Source organism: Tasmannia lanceolata, unplaced genomic scaffold (genome assembly GCF_043159265.1).
Source record: "Tasmannia lanceolata isolate RefF3 unplaced genomic scaffold, GAP_Taslan_0.1 ptg000015l, whole genome shotgun sequence".
Taxonomy (NCBI): Eukaryota; Viridiplantae; Streptophyta; class Magnoliopsida; order Canellales; family Winteraceae; genus Tasmannia; species Tasmannia lanceolata.
Genome location: NW_027518692.1, coordinates 15887065 through 15911075, shown reverse-complemented (window position 1 = coordinate 15911075; position 24011 = coordinate 15887065). Strand labels below are relative to the sequence as shown.

At 43.4% G+C, this 24011-nt stretch overlaps 1 pseudogene; it reads left to right on the top strand.

Annotated features, from left to right (window-relative positions):
- The first annotated feature begins 323 nt into the window (after window positions 1-323).
- LOC143891778 ((RS)-norcoclaurine 6-O-methyltransferase pseudogene) lies at window positions 324-2105 on the top strand (annotated as a pseudogene).
- Window positions 2106-24011: the final 21906 nt, after the last annotated feature.

The window sequence follows — 24011 nt, the reverse complement described above, 5'->3', positions numbered from 1 at the left end:
GTTGGCGTTGGACCGAGTACACCGGACCAGATGAAGACTAAGACATCACGTGTAAGATGAGAATACGCTTCTCAAACCCCAATTAATTAGAATGACAGTGCTTGTCTCCAGGCTCACAAATAATATTGGGCCGGCATCAGATGCAGTATTAAGAAAACGACATAAACTCCAGACAGAAAATGCATGTGAACCCAACAACCCCTCCATGAAAATACTTTTAAAAAACCCTATATAAGTTGGAGTGAAAAACAATTCTCTCATTCGATCTAACAAAGATCAAGTTTACAGTCCTCCAAGAAGAAGCAATTAGGGAAAAAAAAAAAATGGGGAGAGATGAAAGAGAAGTGCTCAAAAATCAAGAATTGGATGATCTTGCTCTTGTTTGGAGCCACATAGTGGCATCAATGGACTCCCTAGTACTCAAATGGACACTTGATCTAAAAGTTGCAGACATAATCCATGGCCAAGGCGAACCCATGACGATTTCTCAACTGGGTTCTTCTCTTCCGGTCCAGTGTTGTAACTACGATAACCTTCGCCGGCTTTTGCGTTACTTGATACACATGGGACTCCTCGCCCACGAAGAAAATGATATGTATAAGCTCACTTCCGCGTCTAAATTCATCCTTGTGGATGAAGAGAAGAGCTTAGTCCCATTTGCTAGGATGATACAACTAGGGGACGTCGGTCAATGGCACGCCCTCGGCTCTTTGCTAGAAGCAAAGGCATCTAAGTCGACCTTCGAGGCCATGACTGGTGAAGATATGTGGAGCTATGCCTCTAAGCACGCCGAACATAACAAGCTCTTCAACGAGGCTATGGCTTGCGATGCCAGATTAGTGACACCCGCGTTGATAGAGGGTTGCAAGGAGATTTTCCAAGGTATCAAATCTTTGGTGGATGTAGGAGGAGGAACGGGCACGACCTCGAGGGGTATTGCCAAGGCATTACCACATATAAAGTGCAGTGTCCTAGATCTTCCTCATGTTGTCGAGACGATACCGGAGTACCCTGATGTGGAACGTGTGGCCGGCGACATGTTTTCTTTCATACCTCATAACGACGTTGTTATGATGATGGCAAGCATATTTTACTTTTCTTCATAGTCTCGGATCTTGATTTGATTTTTGAGTCCAAAACTGTTCAAAAATTCGATTCTCAAAGTCCAAAACAAGCAAAGCCTTATCCTTTTCTGTTTGGTTATTACCAAAGATACTCATAAAGTACATAGAAGTTAGAAGTTTGCAGTTCATTTTTAGTTATTTTTAGTAATGTATTTTGAATTTTAAATATGAGTAGCACTGCTACTGCCGAGAAGGGGACCAAACAAATAGATTATAGCGACAACATAAAAGTGACATAAGGCCAGCCCTTGGGAATGGGAAAATCTGCAAAAGTCAATTTTTTTTTTTGCACACATGGCACATTCTCATTGTTGGGCTCTCCTATCGGTCGCACTCTCGGTGTCGTTATCATTTTCCTTTAACTATAGGTAGTTTTTGGTTGTTGTAGTAGGTTTTAGTTATTTTTAGTTACGTATTTTAAATTTCAAATATAAGTAGTTTTAGGTAATTAATTTTGCACATGCTTTTCATGACGTTCATGGAAATCAGTTAGAAAAGCCTCAATAAATAGAATGCAAAGACACCCAAAATTGCAAGAGGTTCTTATATTTTTCTTACATTTCTAAACTCTTTCATGGTACCAGAGTGTGATTCTCTTTCCAAACACCATGGGCTTTTCAACATTTCTAAACTCTTTCAAGCGCCAATTCTGAAAGCAACTTTTTTGCTAATATGTGTTGGTTGCAGAAAATACTACACGATTGGGATGACGAGGACTGTGTGAAGATTCTGAAGAGATGCAAGGAAGCCATACCAGAAGAGGGAGGCAAAGTGATTATAGTCGACATTGTAATGGATATTGATGAAGGTCATGAGATCACCCGCACCCGATATGCCTTCGATGTGATAATGATGATATCGACTGGAGGAAAGGAGAGGACGGAAAAGGAATGGAGAAAGCTTGTGTTGAATGCTGGGTTCAGTCAATGTGAGATTATTCCCATTAACGCTCTGCAATCTGCGATCGTGGCATCTCCTTAATCTCATGCCTTATTTTCTCTAATTGTGTTTTGTGTGTTTTTTTAATGGCAATGTGTTTTGTTTGTTTCTCCTGTAAGCTCTCCCAAGTCATAAGAAAATGTGGTCCTTAAGCTTTCCCCAAATCATTGTAAATATTAGGTAGTAATAATATGGTGGAATTGTGTGCATGATTTGGCTTAGAGACGACCCGCATGTTATATTTTGAGAGAAATTATATGATGGAGGGCCGTATGAACACGTAAAGGTGGTACGATAAAGGTATCACTGTTGATATTTGATCCAACAACAGCTTTCTTTTTTAGGAGCTGGTGTTGGATCAAATATCAAGAGTGGGATGGTGAGTACGTGTTCATAAGGCCCTTCATCATATAATTTCTCATATTTTAAAAAATAGGTAGCCTTTTCATTGTCATTTTTTTGAAGAATGGTGAGCTAAAAAGGTAAAATTAGTCAAATAATTAAAGAAATAGAAGGTATTGAGATGGAAAAACAGCATTCGAAGCGGTGGAAATGCAGTCATTTTTAGGAAAAGACAAAGGGTGGTGGAATTGTGTGTGTGTGTGTGTGTGTGTGTGTGTGTGTGTGTGAGAGAGAGAGAGAGAGAGAGAGAGAGAGAGAGAGAGTCCTTGGATTTAGATTGTGATGGGATTCACAAATTATTGGGGTCCCGCTCTGTCTCATATCATCGGACGGCAAATATAGTGAGGATGATGCTCTTGCTCGTACTGTGGTGACTAGGCACAATCTGTAGATGTTTGACTTCCTTTCCCCCTCGAGACTAAGTGGTTATATTTTGATGTAGGAAATTTGATGTACGGGGGACAAATAATACACACAATATCAGAGGGGTCTGGGTTTGTCAAAAATGACAGATGGGAGTCAAAACCCGGTTTACAAAAATTTGCATGACGAAAATGCCCCTTTGGCAGAAACAAAGTGATTTGACTTTGACAATAAAAAATACATTTCAGTTTTCCCTCTTCTCTGTTCCCTCTTCTCTTCTTTCGTCTCTGTTTTTTTTTCCTCCTCTCCTCCGGCAACAGCGATCTCGATGGTGAAGACGAAGGTGAAGCACGTATCAAACCTCCAAAACAACAAACCCTACCTGGTACGTCGTTTCCTTCCCTTCCTTTATTCAATCTGTTTTTTATTTATTTTTTAAAAGGAAAATCAGGTTGAGAGAGATGCAAAAGAGGGGAGAAATCCTTTTTTATTCAATCTGTTTTTTATTTTTTTCATTTCATATACATGTCAGTTACTGGATTTCCTCCTACATAGTAAAATAGTTGTAAATGCTTGTAAATGTTGTTTGTTGCTGCTAGGGTTTTATGTTTTACATTAATTTGTGAAATGGAGAAATGTTATGCTGTTTTTTTATTCTAGGGTTTTATTTTGTACATTAATTTGTGAAATGGAGAGATGGGATTTCATTTCATATATGCGTATGTTACTGCAAATCCACCTACAGAGTAAAATAGAGGTGCATGCTATTTGTTGATGCTAGGGTTTTATTTTTTACGTTAATTTGTGGAATGGAGAAATGCGATTTCATTTCATGTACATATCACTTACCGCATTTCCACCTACAAAGTAAAAAAATGCAAATGCTCGTCTGAAGTAGATGTAAATGTTCATGTTAGAAGTCTCATGTGGCGATTTAAGAAGAGGAAAAGAGCATATTCAATGTGTAGGAGAAAATCACGATTTGAAGTCTGACGGTGATTTAAGTCATTTGAGATTCAGGAAGCCAAGTCTATGGTTCGCTTTAGTCAAAATAGCCAAAGAAAATATCCAGGTGGCTCGTGGCAATGCTCCAATGAAAAATATCCAGGTCCCCCATTACTACTAGTAACCCAATGTAGGTAGTTGGAAACCCCTGAGTCTGAACTTCATGACCATGGTTTGTAGTTGATGGGCCCTCTATGGGGACTTCTTCTATCCCATTTAAGGGCCAATAATACCTTCTTCAATACCTTGTAGAGCTCCCCTATATTGCCCTTCAAAACCCGCTTTAGGTACTAGTAACCCCACCTAGGTAGCTGAAAACCCTTTTCTGTGAACTTGAGGATCATGGTGGGCAGTTGATGTGCCCTCTATGGGGACTTCTTCCACCCCATTTAAGGACCCATAACACCTTCTTCAATACCATGTGGAGACCCATGTAATGCCCTACAGAGTCCCCCTTTACCTACCAGTAACCCAATATAGGTAGCTGGGAACCGTTGAGTGTGAACTTCATGACCATGGTTTGTAGTTGATGGGGCCTCTATGGGGACTTCTTCTACCCCATTTAAGGACCCATAGCACCTTATTCAATACCATGTAGAGCTCCCCTATATTGCCCTTCAAAACCCTCTTTAGGTACTAGTAACCCCACCTAGGTAGCTGAAAACCCTTTTCTGTGAACTTGGGGACCATGGTGGACAGTTGATGGGCCCTCTATGGGGACTTCTTCTACCCCATTTAAGGACCTATAACACCTCCTTCAATCCCATGTAGAGCTCCCCTATATTGCCCTTCAAAACCCTCTTTAGGTACTAGTAACTCCACCTAGGTAGCTGAAAACTTTTTTCTGTGAACTTGGGGACCATGGTGGGCGGTTGATGGGGCCTCTATGGGGACTTCTTCTACCCCATTTAAGGACCCATAACACCTTCTTCAATACCATGTAGAACTCCCCTATATTTTCCATGAGAAGCCCCCTTAGGTACTAGTAATCCCATTTATGTAGCTGAAAACCCTGAGTTTGAATGTGAGGACCATCTTCTGGATTCGATGGACTCTCCATGGATTCTTCTTGTACCCAATTTGAGGGCCCATAATCCCTTCTGTAATGCCATGCACAGCTCCCCTATATTGCCCATGAGAAGCCCCCCTTAGGTATAGTAACCCCATTTTTGTAGCTGAAAACCCCTGAGTTTGAATTTGAGGACCATCTTCTGGATTCGATGGACCCTTGTAGACACCCCCATTTTGCTACGCTTTAAAAAGTGAAAGATTCGGTAGTATCATCGAGTCTTGAGTCCGTATTCAGCATTAGATTAGGCATCTATGCATTTTAGGGTAGATTTCACCTCATTATGGGAGTTTTGAAGTTAATTCGCGATCCTGAAGGTCTCTAGGGGGTTCCTTTGGCCTCTGGAAGATGAAAGTTTAAGTTTCCAAGCAAATGAAAAAAACCTGCTATTTTTAGAATTTTCAGGGTTTCCCTCGCTTTTGCCTATTTTGAACTGCAGGGGTATGTTGGTCATTCCCGATGTGTCTCGTTTGACCTCCGAATTATATTTGAGAAATCTAGAGTGATTTTACAAATTTTGAAAAAGCTGCTATTTTTAGAAACTCATGGGGCTTCCACATTTTCATCATCTTATGAATATTTCAATCATTTCTCATATGTCCAAATCCATCTCGAGGGTACGACTGATGGATTATGAGTAATTTTGTAAGTTTTGGGAAACCTGCTAAATTTAGATCTCTCAAAATTTTCTCTTAGTCTTGCACTTCGGGGGTATTTTAGACATTTCCAAACATATCATATTTGGTCCCTAAGTTGTGTCTAAGAAATCTTGAGTCCGTTCATAAATTTTCAAAAATCTGCTATTTTTAGAATTTCTCAGGGTTTTCCCTAGTCTCGCCAAACTCTAGCACCTCGGGGTAATTTGGTCTTTTCCTGTGTATTTCCTTTGATCCCCGAAATATGTCTGAGAGATTATGAACGATTTCCTGAATTTTGGAAAACTTGCTAAATTTAGAATTTCTCAAGAGTTTCGCTTAATTTGAAAATTCTAAGTGTTGAGGGCATTTTGGGTATTTTCAGGGAGTACCAAGTGATCCTGTTTGATATTGCTCATCAAAAGGACCCAACTTTAAAAGTTTCTATTTTTGAAGTTTGATCACAAAGACTTTCCATTTTTAACATTTCCCTTTAAGGGTGAACCAATTTAAGGTTATTCTGGTCACATTTGGATATGTAATTGTCAAATAGGGGCATTTTGGTTCGAAAAATTATTTTCCTAAAAAATAATTTTTTTGTCAACGTAGTCATCATAAAATTATAGACATAGTTGAATTTATGTAAAAATCCAGGCCTAACAGCCCTGAAAGTGACCATGGGGAATGAACCAAAGAATGCGTTTTCTTAGCATTTTTCATGAATCAAAGCATTAGAGGCGCTCTAATCAAAGTTGTTTTTTCTGTATGTAGTCATCAGAAACAAAGAGATAACCATACCCACCGTATCTGACCTAACCGTGTGTTGGAAAATCAAATTCCTTTATTGCAAACAGAAAAAAAGTGGTTGCCGTATAGGGCACATTTAAGGTCGAATCCGGGGTTTTGTAAGTCAAGGAGGAATGTGCTTGGAGAACGACGTAAGTACTTTGACAATGGGTCATACAAATGTAGGCAGTTCCATAATTGACATATGAAAGAAGTTATGCTTTATTATCACCTCAGTTTCTAAACGTTAGATTAGGCTGATATCTCACCGTTGGATTCTTTTGGTGATAGATTAGGTAGTTGTTTCATTTAGGCAACTGAGTTTGATTAGAATTATATCCCAAAATCTTATCTAATCGGTTGCCGGGTTTTTTTTATTCTTGGGACTTTTTTTTTATCTTAGGGAATTTTTAATCAAAACAGTAAAGTCATTTATATAGGTTTTTTTTTTCCTACAATTCCTAAAATTTCCGCCAAAATTTAGAGGTGTTATTACCAAATATGGGAAGGGGGGAGAGAGAGGGAAGAAAGAGAAAGATAGAGGGCATCATTCCCTAGGAAAGAAAAAAAGGGGACAAGGAGTCCATGTCACCACGTAAGCAATCATTATAAGAGTGGGATTAAAAAAAATTCTAATGCTAAAAGGCAACCAAACATGGGATGGGACCAAATTTTTACTAGATTATTCCTAGGACAAAAATTTTAGTGGCAACCAAACAGATCTCCTTTTTGTTTACTGCGGGCTCCACCTGAATTGAATGATCCAAGCTTCTTGAACTATTAGGTCAAGAGAATATCATACGTCAAGGAATGTATCATTGAAGCCCATGAACTCAACGCTCCTAATACAAGAAAAAAAAAAGCTACCTGATCAGTGTTAAAATCAAACTATAAGCTTTCTTAATGTGAAATGCTAAAATGAAGGTGCGGTTGCTAAAACCCACCTGTAAGGGCGTCCCATAGGATGATGTGATCAATGGAGCCAAGATCCCTAGCTATTCCAGAAATTAAAAGGTCTTGGAAAGAAGCCACCGCTCGAAGAAACAACGGTTTATAGTAGAGGGACCTGGGACATGGTGCAAAGAACTCCAATGCGATCCAATCCCCCAACCACATTTATAACAGCACTGAAAAATGCAAAAGTAAAGGAATGATAAATGCATGCAAACATGCAGTTGTCGTATCCAATTGTTGGGAAGTTAGCCAGGCCATCTCCGTCTGTGTGTGAATCAAAGATCAAAGCAATCCACAAACATGTCTACGTTAGGGGTGTATCTTGGGTCGGGTCGGGTCGGATTGAGATTTTGCGAAAGAATGAATTGGAATCAACCTGAACCCCACCAAATTTTAAGGTAAAACCTCAACCCAAATTCCCCAAAATCGACCCGAGTTGCACCCCTAGTCTACGTATATGCCGGGAAAAATAAATCACACCACAAATAAAGTAATGCAAATTCGGAAAGCGGGAACAATAATAAGATGCAACCACAATCCAAACCACAACATTAGATTTACGGAGAAAACCCTCCAGTGTGAAGGGAAAAAGCCATGCAAAGTGAAACAAAAAATACCCACTTTCCGGGTATAAAACCTTGATGTCGGAGATGAAAACCTTATTTTAATCTGCCATTCTTCCGTTTCAAGACGCTTCAACATCGATTTAACTTTCAAACGAATAAAAAATCCTGGCCATGAAAAAACACCAAAGAAAAAAGAAAACCCAATTTTTGGTCCTTCTTCTGTCTCTTCTTACCATCCTTGATATTTGATCCAACAGCAGCCTTTTAAAAAATGGGCTGCTATTGGATCAAATATCAAGGGAGCTACCATTCACATGGTACTTGACGGTCGGGCACCATATTTAGTATTTTTTCTATTTTTTTGGGGGCTTTTCATGTCCCTCACTCACACCCAGGGCCGTTCTGATACATGGATTGTACAAGCTAAATCTTGGATTTTAGAAGCAAAAATCTAGTATTTTGCTTATAAAATCATGGTTATAGCTTGTAAAATTCAGATTTTAGCTTGTAAAATCCAGCATTATAAAATCTATATACCCAAAGTTTCTTCCTCCATGCCAATGACTTACAACTGGCCTCACTAGTATTCCATGGAATAAATTTTTCATAGTTGCCAAACATGGCCTCTCTAATATTGGTTAATGAAACGAGAGAAGAAAAATTGCAACGGTTTTGTTAAAATGTAAACAAGAAGACTTCGAGAACTGGGGGGCAACTGATGGGGTATAAAAATATAACTCACCACAGCGAGTACCCGAGTTTTAGCGAACTGGGTTTCCAAAGTACCCGAGTACAGGTTTCATAGGCCGGACAAACTCCCACCAATCAGAAATATAACTCACCACACTTCCCCAAGTCACCATAATGACTTGGAGAACTGGGGGGCAACTGATGGGGTATAAAAACAGCAGCCTATTAGCTGTCGACACGTGGCCCGAGGATGGCCCACCGCAGACCCCGCGTCAGCAGGGGTAGTTTGGTAATTACAGCAGAGTAGGTGAGCTCGAACCTATAGCTGGCCGACACCTGTCCTGGAGTAATAACTACCCCAGTTTTCCCTCTATAAAAGGGCTTCCAAAGCTCATAAAAAAGGTAAGGTAATAACTTCTCACCCACCACTCTTAAAACTCGCTCTGCACTCCTGCTCATACTGACTTGAGTGTCGAAGGGCCTGTGCGGAGTAACACTCCGGGTTGGTCATTCTGACCTTGTTTGATCTTTACGCAGGGCTCAGCTCCCTCACCTCGGTTTCTCGGGTCCTCCAGCTCGGCCCTTACATCACTGTCATATCTGTTACCGATTTTAGGCCTAACAAAAATGATAACTTGAACCAATTCTATTCAATTTTTACTTAGTGGGAAATTTCAATTTATGAAAATATCCCTCTAAATTAACCATAATCATATCATTTCCCTCAAAATTGAGGAAGGAGAAAAAACTTTCTATTAGAAATGTTTTTCTTGCAATCCAAACAGTCAACTAGGGTGTGCCAAATTTTGTCCTCAAAACAAGTCATTTAAAATCGGCCCACCAGTATAAGATTAATCTTTTTTTTTTCTTTTCGAATGGTAGCATAAGGTTAATCTTACAAATAGGAAACTACATGCATTTAAAACGTGTAGAAAGAAAAAGAAAAAAAAAAAGAGAACAAAAAATATAACGATAAAGTATTGACAACAGGGGTGGAATTTCCGCATGAAACCCACGTTTGGTTGGTGGGCCCAAAATAATCCAAGGAACCAAAATAACCCCGCACGAAACCCCAAGAAGGAAAAAATATACTCCTAGGAACCAAAATAATCCCAGGAACAAATAATAAGCTTGCAGAAGAATTTTTTTGCTTCCCAACAGTTCAAGCAACCAAACAAAGCAGTTCGGATGTAGGGAAAAAGTGTTATCTGACGTTTGGTATACTCATTTTTTCGGGTTTTTTTTTTCCGAAATTAAAAATTTCAATTCCTTTCAAGGAAAACAGCAAACATTCCATAGAATTTTACTCTCTATGGATGTAAAACAAAATTTATGCTCCTTTTATATCGTAAAAATGGGCCTAAAATTTGTTTTTACGCCCATTTTACATCTAAAGAAACGGAGCCAAAGGAAAATATTATTTTACATAATTTTTTTCCCATATAACCAAACACTTTTTTTCCCACCATAGTCTGGTCAACCAAACATGGGATTTTTATTTTACCGGGATACTTTCAGGGAGTTTTTTTTTCCCACCTATCTCCTAGGAAGTTTTTTGTTCCACAAAAATCCCAAGAACCAAAAAAAATCCGGCAACCAAACGGAGTTATGCATGCTATGCATGTCAAGAAATAAAATAAATATCCGTACGAATAAAATACAGAAAAGAATTTCTTGGAAAAGAATTGTCTCATTAATTTTCATTAGTCTGATCCCCAACCCACGTGTATTGACCCTGCAAGTGATTAGGTTCATTGATCTAGTTGGCTATTTGGGAGTTTAATCATTTGCCATAGGATTACGGTGATTCGATGATAATATACCATTGATCTAAAGGTATTGTTTGAGATTTTTGTCCCATCCCTAGGGGTGCAACTCTGGTCGGGTTGGGTCGGGTTGAGGCCAACCCGACCCAACCCGAGGAACCCATTTTCCCAACCTGACCCAACCCAACCCGATTTCTAACCCAACCCGACCCAACCCGATTTGCAATTGGGTCAACCCGACCCAACCCGATTTCCAATTCATGCACATGTTTTTTGTGGGCCCCACTGTTTTTTTTTTTTTGTCCACATTCCTACCCAGGCATCATATAAAAACTCTTTCTATCTAAACTAGAGGATAAATTTATGTTGAAATTTAAGCACATTTCTAGATTCAATGGAAATTGTGTTCAGTTAAATCGGGTTTTAAGCACATATCGGAATTGGAAATCGGGTTTCGGGTCGGGCCGGGTTGCCCGACACCCCAACCCTACCCAACCTGATTTCCAATTCGGGTTGATTTTTCCCAACCCAGCCCAACCCAATTTAAAAAAAAACCCAACCCAACCCAACCCAAAATCAGGTTCAACTCGTCGCGTTCGGGTTGAACCCAACCCAAGTTGCACCCCTACCCATCCCTGATCGGGTGGATGAGATCATTCAGGACGAGGCTTCGAACAAATCAAATTAAATTGTGATGCCCATCAAATCAACAATTTATATGGAACACGTAAGCCCCACTTGTACATTGAGCCATGTTTAGCAACCATGAATTTTTTTTCTATGAAATGTTAATTAGTTTATCAAGTATTATGAGGGGGTCACGAGTTTGGGTGAAGGAGAGATGCGAGGGCTTGAATGGGTCAAAATTTGGGGGAAAAGAAACTGAATCGTATTTTGAGTAGAGTAAATTTTTTTTTTCCTTTGTTTTTGGCCTTTGCTTGCCCTCATTTCACTTCCTCGCAGGTCTCTCTCTCTCTCTCTCTCTCTGCCGTCCTTCCTCACCCTTGTGAATATGCCATGGGAAAAAAAAATCATGGTCACTAAACACGGCCTTAATTATCCAAACTGTCCACTTAATAGCCACCCAAAAGTGAGGCCAATAATCCAATCCTAACATCCAATAATATGTACTGTTGATGAACTTATAGTACATAGTATTTTCGGTCTCCATAACATTTTCCATTATTGAATGTTATGATTACGCCGCATAACTTTTGGGCTTAAGATAATCCAAAGCAAGGGCTGCGGAAAGACGGTTCGGATCAATCAAATTTGGGACTACTATTCTGTAGTAGGTGCCGCATTATATTAAAATGAGGTAGTACATTCTTTAACCTATTTTGGCTGCACTAGGAGCTTTTTCCATGTGGAGAGGAAACAATGAAGAATGGTGTTAAGGTAAATTTGACTTGTTCCACCCGTTTTCTTTGATACCACTAAACTGTCACGACCTGAAACTAAGTGTCGCAGCCTGACGCGTGACAGCGTTTTCTTTGATACAACTAAACTGTCACGACCTGAAACTAAGTGTCACAGCCCGACGCGTGACAGCGTTTTCTTTGATACCACTAAACTGTCACGACTTGAAACTAAGTGTCACAGCCCGACGCGTGACAGCACTGTGTACCTAAAAATCCACCTCACGGCACACAAGGCTATTCAGTCAATCAAACACCTTTAACACTTATGTGCCGAGCGACTAAATTCTTCTATTAATTAAAGTATAAATTAATCTATGAAAAAATGGATAGTAAAAAATTACCACTAACCATGCTCACAATAAATAATTTAAAACCACAAATTTTCTTTATCCATGTCCACAAAAGAAAATGACAACTCAACCAAAGTCCTATCGGCCAACTCTTCACTCGCCCTTGGATCCCCTGATGCAGTCCATACCTATTCCTCGGGATCTGAAATACATAAGATAATAATAGAGTGAGCGTTAGTAGACAGGATTTCCACATTAGATGAATCAAGCATACTGCACAACATGAATAGAAGCATTTTGAAAGCAAAGGTCATGTTTATAAACATGCATCATGAAGAGTGTTTCAGCAATAACATTATCAGAATCCCATGATTCAACATGTAAACAACCATTTATGCCCATCAGTCAAAACTCGGTCATCGTCACATCCCCGGTGTAGGGTGATTTATTTCCAGTTTAACATCAACTATAGGAAGAGGTAGGCGATCAGTCATGGCCAGTTTCGCATCTCCCACTGGCGAAGTTATCCAGTTTCACATCACCTATTGAACGAGGTGATTTCCAGTTTCACATCACCTATTGGATGAGGTAGTGGACTGATGGGGTGTAAAAACTGCAGTCTCTCACAGGCCGCCACCTGTCCCAGAGTAGGTGAGCTGCAGCCTCTCACAGGCCGCCACCTGTCCCAGAGTAGGTGAGCTGCAGCCTCTCACAGGCCGCCACCTGTCCAGGACACCTCACCAGATTTTCCCTATAAATAGGGGATCAAAGCTCAGACCAATGGGTAATGCAAAAAACCCCTCTCCTCCCAAACTCTTAGACTTCTCCCCTTCACTCCTGCTCATACTGACTTGAGTGTCGAAGGGCCTGTCCGGAGTAAAACCCGGTCTGGTCTTCTGACCTCGCTTGCCTTGTGCAGGACTCAGCCCTCATAGCAGGACTCTTTCTCGACCACCTCACTCCTCGTTCACTCCGGTCCCCCAGGACTCAGCTCCCCTAGTCATCCAGCTCAGCTCTCACGCCACTGCTGTACCTGTTACCGATTTTAGGTCTAACAGATTGGCGCCATCCGTGGGACCCCAGAACTAAAAGCTGTCCTTACACATCCCACTCACAAAAATGGCAGGACGCAAGAGTACGCGGATGCCTACTGCGCGGGCGCGGACTACCCAAACCGCGCTACCCCGCAGGACCCGGAGCGAGCGAATTGCATCACTAGTAGTAGCAGCTTCTGCTACAGCAGAGCAAAGCCCGGCTCGCTCAGAACATCTGAATCCCTTGCCCACCCCGGAGCAGGTTCAAGCTCTATTTCAGCAGATGACAGCCCTCGTTGGGCAGTACCAGCAACTACTTCAACTGCCCCCTCAACCTCCCCCAGAGGCTCCGCGATCTGTCCAAGGAAGGCCAGACGTCCACAGGGGAGAGTCATCACACCATGGTGAGGGCCGAACTCATCATTCCACCGGACAAGTCCCTCACCCCGCGACGAGGCATGCCCAAACAGAGCCTCAGCACCGTGAAAGGTCGCGTTCCCCCTCCGCACAGAGGCGCCGAGCTCATGAAGATCGCGCGCCACCAGCGAAGCGCCGACCTCGTCGTATGAGTCGGGAGAGCCAATCCGGCTCTGCGGCGAGCCAATCTGTGGAAAGGATCAGGTCCTTGGACCACAGGACGGATCCGCTGCTACGGAGAATGGAGGAGATGGACCATCGGATAGGGGAACTGGCAAAGGACCAGAGCCGGCCCGTCTCCAGGGCGTTCTCAAGTAGGACGCCATTCACTGATGATGTTCTAGGTGCCCCAGCACCCAGAGGGTTTAAAATGCCCGCTGTCCCTCAGTATGACGGCACTACAGACCCCGTGGACCACTTGGAGACGTTCAGAACAATTATGCTCCTCCACGGAGCTTCCGATGGCTTTCTTTGCAGAGCGTTTCCAACGACGCTAACTGGCGCAGCAAGAGACTGGTATTCCAGGATCAAACCGAACTCCATCAACAATTTTGATGATTTTGGAGAGGATCTTGTCTGCCACTTCATGAGCAGCCGCAGGCCAAGGAAAACAACAGCTTCCCTGATGGCCTTGCGACAGGACGACAACGAGCCTCTGAAGGTGTTCGTCCGCCGATTCAACAGGGAGGCACTTCAAGTGCCAAATCTAGATCCCTCAGCAGCAATGAATGCGCTCCTCGCAGGCGCCAGGTCTAATGATTTCCGTCGAGCGGTGGCTCGACAAAATCCGCACTCACTAGCGGATCTTATGGCCGAGGCAGAAGAATACATAACGGTGGAAGAAACACTGGCAGCTCTTAATTCAAATCGGAGGATAACCTCTGAAGAGAAGAATCTCCCTAAGCAGCGCAGGGAGGATAAACCTCCCAGGAGAGAGAAGTCTCTGCCTCCTCAGAGAAGAGAAGAAAACTTCACGCCTCTCAACACCTCCAGAAAGCACATACTGGCGGCGATCAGCGAAGAGGAGTTCGTGAAGTGGCCTGCTAGAATGATCTCCAAGGGAAACAGGAGAGATCCTTCAAAGTACTGTCGGTTCCACAAGGACCACGGCCACGACACAGATGATTGTTGGCAACTCAAGGAGGAAATTGAGCAACTCATCAACCGGGGCTATTTGAAAAAGTATATCCGAACTGACAGCCGCAACCAAGAGCGCAGAGGAAAGAGCCCCCAGGGCCGCAGCCCTCGAAGATCACAGCAGCCCCCTGCTCGGGACAAAACCCCTCAGCCGGCCAATGCGCAGCCTGAGGCACCCCGATCTCAGCCAAGGGGGGTCATCGGTACAATTATGGGTGGGCCTGCCGCTGGGGGCACCTCCTCTACCGCTCGCAAAGCATATGCACGGCGAGTTAACGCCGTGCACACAACCAGCAAAAAGACGAGAACGGAGAATGAGATCTCCTTCTCAGATGCAGATATGGATAATCTTCTCCTGCCCCACGACGATGCACTGGTTCTAACCATGCTCGTTGCCAACTGGGAGGTGAAGAAAATCCTCGTAGACAATGGGAGTTCAGCGGACATTCTATACTACCACGCCTTTGAGAAAATGATGATAGGCGACGACCATCTGAAGCCGGCGAACTCAGATTTATTTGGCTTCTCCGGAGAGGTCGTGAAAGTGGTGGGGCAGATCGAGCTCCCTGTTCTTGTCGGAGACCCACCTTGTCAAGCTTTCGCCATGGTCAACTTTCTGGTAGTAAGGGCCACTTCGGTCTATAATGCTATATTAGGACGGCCTGGCCAGAAAATGATTCGTGCAGTGGCTTCGGCTTATCACCAAAAGATGAAGTTCATAACCCCCAACGGCGTGGGAGAAGTTCGAGGAGATCAACCTCAATCCAGGGAGTGCTACGCGATGGCACTCAAAGGCAAAAATGCACTGGAATCACTGCCAATTGAACTGCTTGATGTAAGGGACGAGCTCAGGGGGACTCAACCCACTGAAGACCTCATCTCCATCCCGCTATGCCCAGAAGATAGTGAGAAAGCCGCTCTGATCGGCTCCTCTTTCAGCAGCAGCACTCAGCACCAACTCACTAAGTCAAATCGTCCTGCATGAAAGGTGATTTTGTAAATTAAATTTATGTTAATATGAATAATATAATCTTTTTGCAGACTCAGTCTCCCTCTTGTATCTCGAAACCCAGTTCATAAAACTTGGGTACTCTCTGGAAACCCAGTTCATAAAACTTGGGTACTCTTTGGAAACCCAGTTCAATAAAACTCGGGTACTCTGGAAACCCAGTTCGCTAAAACTGGGTACTCGCTGCTTGGATTGCCACGGCTCGTCTCCGCAAAGATCGGGAGCTCACTCCTGGTCCGGAACCAGCCCGGACGCAAAAACCAACGCCGCTTGGAAACCCAGTTCACTAAAACTCGGGTACTCTGGAAACCCAGTTCGCTAAAACTAGGGTACTCTGAAAACCCAGTTCGCTAAAACTAGGGTACTCGCTACTTGGAAACCCAGTTCGCTAAAACTAGGGTACTCGCTGCCCGGAAACCCAAGTTCAATAAAACTTGGTCATCCTAAGCCGTTCAGAACATCTCAGGCCGAACTGGATATGACGAGTCTCCCTACAGGACAAAATTCAGTCCGGCCCCAGCCGGACTGGATATAACGCGTTTCAGCAAAACGACAAAAAGCAGTCCGGTCTGAACCGGACTGGGCGCAAGATGACAAAATTCAGTCCGGCCCCAGCCGGACTGGATATAACGTGTTTCAGCAAAACGACAAAAAGCAGTCCGGTCCGAACCGGACTGGGCGCAAGACGACAAAAATCAGTCCGGCCCCAGCCGGACTGGATATAACGCGTTTCAGCAAAACGACAAAAAGCAGTCCGGTCCGAACCGGACTGGGCGCAAGACGACAAAAATCAGTCCGGCCCCAGCCGGACTGGATATAACGCGTTTCAGCAAAACGACAAAAAGCAGTCCGGTCCGAACCGGACTGGGCGCAAGACGACAAAAATCAGTCCGGCCCCAGCCGGACTGGATATAACGCGTTTCAGCAAAACGACAAAAAGCAGTCCGGTCCGAACCGGACTAGGCGCAAGACGACAAAAAATCAGTCCTGTGCAAGCCGTACTCCGGACTCCGGACTGAATACGACGTGTCCTACAAAACGTCAGAATCAGTCCGGTCGAAGCCGAACTCCGGACTCCGAACTCCGGACTGAATACGACGCGTCCTACAAAATGTCAGAATCAGTCCGGTCGAAGCCGAACTCCGGACTGAATACGACGCGTCCTACAAAACGTCAGAATCAGTCCGGTCGAAGCCGAACTCCGGACTCCGAACTCCGTACTCCGAACTCCGGACTGAATACGACGCGTCCTACAAAACGTCAGAATCAGTCCGGTCGAAGCCGAACTCCGGACTCCGAACTCCGGACTGAACACGACGCGTCCTACAAAACGTCAGAATCAGTCCGGTAGAAGCCGAACTCCGAACTGCTCCAAGCTCCAGACTGACAAAATCCGGACTGATAAGCTCCGGACTGCTCCAAGCTCCGGACTGACAAAATCCGGACTGCTCCAAGCTCCGGACTGACAAAATCCGGACTGATAAGCTCCGGACTGCTCCAAAATCCGGACTGCTCTAAAATCCGGACTGATAAGCTCCGGACTGCTCCAAAATCCGGACTGCTCCAAGCTCCGGACTGACAAAATCCGAACTGCTCCAAGCTCCGGACTGACAAAATCCGGACTGATAAGCTCCGGACTGCTCCAAGCTCCGGACTGACAAAATCCGGACTGATAAGCTCCGGACTGCTCCAAAATCCGGACTGATAAGCTCCGGACTGCTCCAAAATCCGGACTGCTCCAAGCTCCGGACTGACAAAATCCGGACTGATAAGCTCCGAACTGCTCCAAAAGCCGTACTGACGAACTCCGGACTGGATCTCCGGACTCATCTCCAGCCGGACTGGCTCAAACTCCGGACTGGATCTCCGGACTCATTTCCAACCGGACTGCCGAACTGGATATAGCGCAAAGCGCTACAGGACAAAATCCAGTTCATCTCAAGCCGAACTGGATAGCGCTACAGGACAAAATCCAGTTCATCTCAAGCCGACCAGGACTCGGTGAGATTCGCTAGAAGACAAAATTCAATTTTGTCTTTTAGCTGATTGCGCTATATTCAGTTCATCTCAATTCGAACTGGATATAGCGCAAAGCGCTACAGGACAAAATCCAGTTCATCTCAAGCCGAACTGGATATAGCGCAAAGCGCTACAGGACAAAATCCAGTTCATCTCAAGATGAACTGGATAGCGTTACAGGACAAAATCCATTTCATCTCAAGTCGAACTGGATAGCGCTACAGGACAAAATCCAGTTCATCTCAAGCCGAACTGGATATGGCGCAAAGCGCTACAGGACAAAATCCAGTTCATCTCAAGCCGGACTGGATATGGCGCAAAGCGCTACAGGACAAAATCCAGTTCATCTCAAGCCGAACTGGATATAGCGCAAAGCGCTACAGGACAAAATCCAGTTCATCTCAAGCCGAACTGGATAGCGCTACAAGACAAAATCCAGTTCATCTCCAGCCGGACTGACGAACTCCGGACTGGATCTCCGGACTGGATTTCCGGACTCAACTTCCAGCCGGACTCCAGACTGGATTTCCGGACTCAACTTCCAGCCGGACTCCGGACTAGATCTCCGAACTGGATTTCCGAACTCAACTTCCAGCCGGACTCCGGACTGGATTTCCGGACTCAACTTCCAGCCGGACTCCGGACTGGATTTCCGGACTCAACTTCCAGCCGGACTCCGGACTGGATTTCCGGACTCAACTTCCAGCCGGACTCCGGACTGGATTTCCGAACTCAACTTCCAGCCCGACTCCGGATTGGATTTCCGGACTCAACTTCCAGCCGGACTCCGGACTGGATTTCCGAACTTAATTCTCTGACTCACTCCCAGACAATGCCTACCCATTCAGAGAAACGATTGACTACACTTTCCCAAGTCCCTCAATGACTTGGAAAACTGGGGGGCAACTGATGGGGTGTAAAAACTGCAGCCTCTCACAGGCCGCCACCTGTCCCAGAGTAGGTGAGCTGCAGCCTCTCACAGGCCGCCACCTGTCCCAGAGTAGGTGAGCTGCAGCCTCTCACAGGCCGCCACCTGTCCAGGACACCTCACCAGATTTTCCCTATAAATAGGGGATCAAAGCTCAGACCAATGGGTAATGCAAAAAACCCCTCTCCTCCCAAACTCTTAGACTTCTCCCCTTCACTCCTGCTCATACTGACTTGAGTGTCGAAGGGCCTGTCCGGAGTAAAACCCGGTCTGGTCTTCTGACCTCGCTTGCCTTGTGCAGGACTCAGCCCTCATAGCAGGACTCTTTCTCGACCACCTCACTCCTCGTTCACTCCGGTCCCCCAGGACTCAGCTCCCCTAGTCATCCAGCTCAGCTCTCACGCCACTGCTGTACCTGTTACCGATTTTAGGTCTAACATGGACCAATTTATCATGTGACCACATACCAACTTCACATTCCCTATTGGAAAAGGTAAAAGGGATACCATAGCATAGTTAGACTAAGGGCATTCGTGAGCAATTCACATAAGCACGATCCAAACGGACCTAAACTATTCCATGGAAACTTGGAGAAGTATGCCTTTCTCCAAAAGCTTGAGCTATTGGAGAAGTTGGTAAATTAACATGGTATCAAAGTATGGTTCAAACCTCCTTGATAGCAAAATCCACATGCAATGGCTAAACCCAAAAGTGGGGCCACATGTGCCACGTGTAGGCCAACCCTAGAAAGTGGGGCCACACGTGAGGGGGAGTGTTAAAGTATGCCTTTCTCCAAAAGCTTGAGCTATTGGAGAAGTTGGTAAGTTAACATTAACAACCATGCATAACAACGTGTCAATGCTTGATCCATGATTTTTCAAGAATTAGAAATGTAAAAACATGCCTGAAGATAATCATATGGGTTTTGAAACATTTTTACAACCTTCCAATTAAGGATAAATCCATAAACATGATCATCAAAACATAATTATGGGAAATGATATTTACGCCCCTTTTGATCACCAGGGACACCCAATGACAGTCAACGTTGCAATCAAAGCCCTTGAATTTTTCTGACATCAAGTACATCAGGCCTCCTTTTGTCATTGATACACTGACACAGGGTGTGCCTGGTGATCAAAAGGGGCGTAAATATCACTTCCCCATAATTATTATGAATGTGTATGAACATTTTAAAACACGAAGACAAGTTACTTGCGTCTTAGAACGTATTGATTTCACCCCATAAACGGGACCACCACCGAATAGTATATACCCCCAAAAGCAGAACCCGTATTTCTTCCAGAGAATCTCCTAATTGTTCCAGAGCAACTAGGATTTCTTCCACAAACCAAGCCTCTAATCACCCCCCTTCCTTTATCGTCTCCTAAAGATCAAGATTGTCTTAGGTTAGGGTTAATTCATTATAGGGTAATTAGGGACTAAAATAAACCCTAAAGGTCTCCCTCAGAACTCAAAATCCCACCCCGGAGAAGCCTCCCCGGATGGTCCAACCGTGCCCTGGAGGGTCAATGATACGACTCTACTTTTTAGATTCCACATGCCACTTGTAGTTAGTTTTTATTTGCCATTATCTAATTAGTATTAGGCATTATCCTATTGGTTGTTAGATAGGCTATCTTTATCTAGATAGGTTAGCTTTATTGTTATCTTATCTTTGATTGCTAATAAAAGAGAAACGGGTGTAAAGAGAAGTCAGTAAATGAATGAATGAATGAATTAAGGAGGTCCTAGCCCCTCTATTGGCTATTTCTCTTCCCCTTCTCTTCTTCAATTTTTATCTTTCTTCTACAATACGATCTAGGTCGTTTTATTTGGTATCAGAGCCGACACAATGCCCACCAACGCAGAATTGGCACAGGACATCGTCCAACTACGAGAGCAATTTGGTGAGATTCTCAAGCGATTTGATTAATTGGCAACATTCGTCCATGAAGAAATTGCTTCTTTAAAGAATCAATCACAACCGGCTTCCATGGAAGCATCCAATCATGATAACAACCCGCAATGTGGAGTTCACCAAAACGCCGATGAAATTGATGAACCACTTCGATGGCCTACATATCAACGGTCTGTTAAACTCGATTTTCCACAATTCGGTGAAACAGATCCATCTGGATGGGTTTTCAATGCCAAAAATTCAAAGATTTTAACAATACTCCAGATGATTATATGGTAGATCTAGCCACCATCTATCTTACTAGTGATGCCATCCCTTGGTATCAGTGGATGCGACGCACTATTAACGAGATGACATGGCAGCAGTTTACTCGTGCTTTATGCATACGGTTCAGGCCTAGTGAACAGGAAGATCCAAATGGAGCACTTGCGAAACTCAAGCAAACTTCGACGGTTCGAGCCTACCAATCATAGTTCGAACGAATAGCAAATTGCACCTTGCGTTTACCCGAATCATTTTCAGTAAGGTGTTTTATATCTAGTCTTCGAGAGGATATCCGTGCGGGTGTAAGAATTTCACAGCCGACTACTTTAATACAAATAATAAAAGCCTTCCAACTAGCCATGTTGCATGAAGAAGCCAACTCTACACAACATCTCTTTAATCCTTCAAGTGTACCAAAGTTTATTGGTAGCCCATCTAATTCTGCACCAAAAGAGGAGATCCCACCAGTTAAGCGAATGCCTGCTCTAACTGAGATGGACGAAAGCAAGAAAAAAAGGGCTTTGTTATAATTGCGACGAACGTTACAGGCCTGGTTACCAATGTAAGGCATATCTTGCCAGTATAGTCGGGCACGAACAAGAAGACAATGAGAGCAGTAACAATTCCGATCAAGCCATCCGGCCTCAAGATCTGGAGGTTGTCCAGCTTTTCTAACTTCAACTCTTGAGGACAAGGGTGTTTTTCAAGGACGGGGAATGATACGACTCTACTTTTTAGATTCTACATCCCACTTGTAGTTAGTTTTTATTTGTCATTATCCGATTAGTATTAAGCATTATCCTATCGGTTATTAGATAGGTTATCTTTATCTAGATAGGTTAGCTTTATCGTTGTCTTATTTTTGGTTGCTAATGAAAGAGACTCGGCTGTAGTGAAAGAATAAATGAATTAAGGAGGTCCTAGCCCCTCTATTGGCTATTTCTCTCCCCCTTCTCTTCTTCAATTTTTATCTTTTTTTTACAATATGATCTAGGGTCGTATTAGTCATCCATCTAAGGACACGGTCATCTGTCCAGTGCTCTCAACAGTCGTCCATGTTCATTCATGGTCAATTGGAGGCACGATTTGCATTTTGCCGATGCCTGATTTCTCTCGAAAAATTCCTTTTTCACATCACAAAACGTCCTAAATTACTTATTTCTAACTATATTCATATCCTTCCTTTGACGGAATGGCCCTAAACGAACTTCGTTGGAATTCGTTCGGTGAAAGGATCCCTACGAGTCAGAAAAGAGCCACCAAAACCTCACTGGGCGGTGGTTAACTAGCGGTGAGAATAGGGCCACTCTTCCGAATCAAGCCATAAGTCATCTATTCGATAAGAGATCATTAAGATTAAACTAATAGTAATGATCGGATTTGATTCCTTACCTTGAAGATCTATTTGAACGCTAGACTTCTCTTTCGGCCACTGTTCTCTCTTCCTCTAGGGTTTCCTCTGGAGAAATATGGCCACAAGGGGAAATTATGAATATTTATAGTAAACAGTTTGGGACAAAGGCTTAGTTGAGTTGAGTTAAGTTGAGTTTTAGTTTATATTAACAGGAATCCTAGGTACATATAAATTGATGAAACCAGCCCTCTATATTTCAAAATTTCCAATAGTGGCCATAGGTAAATTTGGACAAAAATACCCTTAGTTGGGATAATGTTATTGGGCGTTTCATTCTCTCCCCCTTAGCAAAATTTCATCCTCAAAATTTAATAAGGGGCCAATATATCATTTCCCTCTGTAATGTGGAAAGAACAAAAATTCGGGAATGATTTTATTCCAATCCAATCCAATCCGAGAAATAACAAAAAAAAAGAAGTCCCAATTCCCAAACCATTCGCTGTCACTTAATCTAGTGAATGGAATAGTAATCCTAATCTACTGATTTAAAAATTGGCGTTGGACCGAGTACACCGGACCAGATGAAGACTAAGACATCACGTGTAAGATGAGAATAGGCTTCTCAAACCCCAATTAATTAGAATGACAGTGCTTGTCTCCAGGCTCACAAATAATATTGGGCCGGCATCAGATGCAGTATTAAGAAAACGACATAAACTCCAGACAGAAAATGCATGTGAACCCAACAACCCCTCCATGAAAATACTTTTAAAAAACCCTATATAAGTTGGAGTGAAGAAACAATTCTCTCATTCGATCTAACAAAGATCAAGTTTACAGTCCTCCAAGAAGAAGCAATTAGAAAAAAAAAAAAAAAATGGGGAAAGATGAAAGAGAAGTGCTCAAAAATCAAGAATTGGATGATCTTGCTCTTGTTTGGAGCCACATAGTGGCATCAATGGACTCCCTAGTACTCAAATGGACACTTGATCTAAAAGTTGCAGACATAATCCACGGCCAAGGCGAACCCATGACGATTTCTCAACTGGGTTCTTCTCTTCCGGTCCAGTGTTGTAACTACGATAACCTTCGCCGGCTTTTGCGTTACTTAATACACATGGGACTCCTCGCCCGCGAAGAAAATGATATGTATAAGCTCACTTCTGCGTCTAAATTCATCCTTGTGGATGAAGAGAAGAGCTTAGTCCCATTTGCTAGGATGATACAACTAGGGGACGTCGGTCAATGGCACGCCCTCGGCTCTTTGCTAGAAGCAAAGGCATCTAAGTCGACCTTCGAGGCCGTGATTGGTGAAGATATGTGGAGCTATGCCTCTAAGCACGCCGAACATAACAAGCTCTTCAACGAGGCTATGGCTTGCGATGCCAGATTAGTGACACCCGCGTTGATAGAGGGTTGCAAGGAGATTTTCCAAGGTATCAAATCTTTGGTGGATGTAGGAGGAGGAACGGGCACGACCTCGAGGGGTATTGCCAAGGCATTACCACATATAAAGTGCAGTGTCCTAGATCTTCCTCATGTTGTCGAGACGATACCGGAGTACCCTGATGTGGAACGTGTGGCCGGCGACATGTTTTCTTTCATACCTCATAACGACGTTGTTATGATGATGGCAAGCATATTTTACTTTTCTTCATAGTCTCGGATCTTGATTTGATTTTTGAGTCCAAAACTGTTCAAAAATTCGATTCTCAAAGTCCAAAACAAGCAAAGCCTTATCCTTTTCTGTTTGGTTATTACCAAAGATACTCATAAAGTACATAGAAGTTAGAAGTTTGCAGTTCATTTTTAGTTATTTTTAGTAATGTATTTTGAATTTTAAATATGAGTAGCACTGCTACTGCCGAGAAGGGGACCAAACAAATAGATTATAGCGACAACATAAAAGTGACATAAG